This window comes from Cupressus sempervirens, chromosome 5, assembly GCF_028749045.1.
Source record: "Cupressus sempervirens isolate cs-2001-9-10 chromosome 5, ASM2874904v1, whole genome shotgun sequence".
Taxonomy (NCBI): Eukaryota; Viridiplantae; Streptophyta; class Pinopsida; order Cupressales; family Cupressaceae; genus Cupressus; species Cupressus sempervirens.
In genome coordinates this window covers 239,615,051-239,618,366 of record NC_143122.1, presented here as the reverse complement: position 1 = coordinate 239,618,366, position 3,316 = coordinate 239,615,051, and the positions used below count along the sequence as shown (strand labels likewise).

At 39.9% G+C, this 3,316-nt stretch overlaps 1 pseudogene across 1 annotated transcript; it reads left to right on the top strand.

Moving 5' to 3' along the window:
- Positions 1 to 233: 233 nt before the first annotated feature.
- On the top strand, positions 234 to 2,678 carry LOC149555414 (putative receptor-like protein kinase At1g11050 pseudogene; annotated as a pseudogene). The gene has a single exon (XR_016365301.1). The product of XR_016365301.1 is annotated as a putative receptor-like protein kinase At1g11050 pseudogene (transcript).
- The last annotated feature ends 638 nt before the right edge of the window (positions 2,679 to 3,316 follow it).

Genomic DNA, 3,316 nt, shown 5'->3' with positions numbered 1-3,316 from the left:
ATGCGATATGTTGCGGAATACTCTCCACTCATCATTCTCAAAGACATTTCCTTCCCCAACGTTGAATTAAAAGATTTGAAATACACGCACATTGTTGGTGAGATTGAGATCTGAATTACATTTATGCTCTTCTCATTTCTCATATTCTTTTCAACCGCTTTATCAGAGGATTCCATTGTCTTTTTCATGGAGGAAACGCCTTCGGAGTAATTACAAAGAAAAAACATAAAACTTTACGTGATCTGCCGTCTCTCAAATGTTGGTTAAATATCATCTTTGACCCCGATGAAGAGTTTAACAGCCACTGCATAGTTATCCCAAAAAATGCCGACAATTTACACAGGAGAGTGGAATTCATAATTACTTGTCAAAATCTTCCAATTTTCGCGTTCTTACTTTCGACCAGGCAGCCGCCCTCCAATCTTTACTTTGAGGGGTTGAAATTACAGATAGTAGAAATTCAATGGAATTCATAAATAACTATATCTTTAGTCTTTCTATTTTCCTGTTCTTGCCTTTAGATCAGGCGTCCGCCTTCCAAGCTTTACTATCAGGGTTTGATTACAGAGAGTAGAAATTCAATGGAATTCAGTATTACTTCTGAAGTCTTGCAATTTTCCTGTTCTTACCTTTAGACCAGGCATCGGCCGTCCAAGCTTTCCTTTGAAGATTTGATTGCAGAGAGTAGAAAGACAATGGGGATTCATAATCATTTCTGAAGTCTTTCTATTTTCCCGTTCTTGCCTTTGGATCAGGTATCCACCTTCCAAGCTTTAATTTCAAGGTTTGATTGCAGAGAGTAGAAAGACAATTGCAAAGATGCACAAGCTAATTTGGCTGGCGTTCGTGCTACTATTCATAATTGTGAAGGCAAATGCCGCCAAATGCCCGACGGATTTCAATTATGTCAGTCAAATGTCGTGGGACAAATCCTCCTGTGAATCTGTGGATGCAGGGGAAGCCAATTGCTGCCAGACGCTGCTAAGTTTATTCGGTGTAGGATTGGCTCAATATCTCAAAGATTCATTAAATTTCGAATTCCCGGACTACTCCTCGGCAAACGCCTGTATAATCTCATTCCGTAGCAAAGTCGCTTCAGCATCTGTTTCCCCTGCCCTGGTCTCGCAGTGCCTAAACGACACATCCATGTTTGTATCCAGCCGGAGAAACCTCATCGGCCAGGGCGGATTCGGCACTGTGTACAAGGGAACCCTTACAGACGGTGGGGTAATTGCCGTGAAGAGAATAAAGAACTGTTCTCCAGAAGGAGACGCGGATTTCTTGAATGAGGTGGAGATCATCAACAACACTAGGCACAAAAATCTGGTGGTTTTGAGAGGTTGCTGTGTAGCCAGCGATAGCACGGAAGGGCACCAGAGGTTTCTGATCTACGATTTCATGCCGAACGGCAGTTTAGAAGACCACATATTTGGGCGAGAATCCAAATCACCGCTGACTTGGCCGCAGAAGAAACATATTGTGCTCGGAATAGCCAAGGGTTTGGCTTATTTGCACTATGGCGTTCAGCCTGCAATTTATCACAGAGACATTAAGGCCACGAACATTCTGCTGGATGATCAAATGAATGCTTATGTCTGTGATTTTGGTCTGGCGAGAATGAGCGTGGAAGGGGAGTCTCATCTGACCACAAGAGTTGCAGGCACTCATGGCTACCTGGCTCCTGAGTATGCTCTGTACGGGCAATTGACAGAAAAGAGTGATGTTTATAGTTTTGGTGTGGTTTTGTTGGAGTTAATGAGCGGCAGAAAAGCTCTGGATACTTCTGTGGAGAATGCTTCTGATTATCTGGTGACGGATTGGGCATGGAATCTTGTGAAAGCAGGCAGAACAATTGAAGTGGTGGAGCAGGGGATGAGAGGAAATGGGCCTGCAAGTATCATGGAGAGATTTGTTCTTGTGGGAATAATGTGTGCGCATGTTATGGTGGCTTTCAGGCCTACCATTGTTGAGGTTGTTAAGATGTTGGAAGGAGATACAGAGATTCCTGACATTCCAGACCGGCCATTGCCCCTCACGCACCAGTCTGTTGAGTATGGGAATAGCTCGTTTAGGATTCCTGGAAGTTATACTTACTCGCCTGTTTCTCAAACAAAATTGCCCAGGTAGACGGTTTTATCTTTCATTACTAATTTGAACAGATTTTTGTTTATGTTATGGAAAAATATGGCGCCCTTTGGTGGGAGGAAATTGGAATTGTAAATGGAAAAAGCACAATTCATTGTTTATATTAGCAGGACTGAAGAAAACTATCTGAAAATAAACATCTGAACAGTATCCATAAACCCTGGAATTAGACTTATCCAAACTTTTGTTTCCAGTATTCAACAGCTCATATCTTAAACACCTGTACGATCTAAAACGAAACTAATCCCTCACGAATAACAGTTTCTACTGATTAAAAAATGATTTCGACGTAACTTGACAATTTTAAAATTGACCGAGCCGGGCACTCATGCCTGTAAAACAGTGATTTCTGCCAACTAATTTATTATAATACAATAAATCTTCCCGAGTCAAATGAGGAGTTGCGCCTTTGTAATTAAAATATCTTATGTGAAAAATGAGAATATGTAAAGTACGCAGAAGTTGGAAGTATACAGGACAGTGTAAGAATTATAATAAGAAGAAATAATAAGTAGATGTTTATGGTTATGAGAGCTACGTTGATGGAAATTATTGTCCAGTGATTTATTATAAATTTTATGATTGATCTGATTAAATATTTTATAATTTGATGTATAGTTAAAATATTAATTATATAAAAATGAATGACTTAAGTGGTTTTATTATGTATGGTTAATTGGACATAATATTTTTTATCATGTATGGTTAATTGGACATAATATTTTTTATTATGTATGGTTAATTGGACATAATATTTGGTAAAAATCATGTAAATTAAGGTAGAAAGTTAAGTTAAGGGTATTGTAGGGGAAACTTTTTGGTGAAGCATGGTTGAGCTATAGTAATTCAAAAGTGGATATATTTTTGAATGTTTTTTATATTAACAACACTCAAAACCATACAACAAGGAAAATAGGTTTGCAACATTTTTGTGTTTTTCTCGCTCTCCAAGTGTTTAAATTTTGATGGGAGAGAATGACCCCCCAGAGATGGGCCAGATCCCAGGGATTTGCTTGGACCTGCAACTTGTTCTGACCTCGTCTGGGAGTTTCCAGGGAGGAGTGGATCCTGAGCGTCCTTCTGGTGGGGACCCTGTGGAGTCCACTGTGCTTTTGGTGGATGGCCATGAGAAAGTTGTGAGCCCTATAGTGACTCAAGGTTAAAAGGGCAT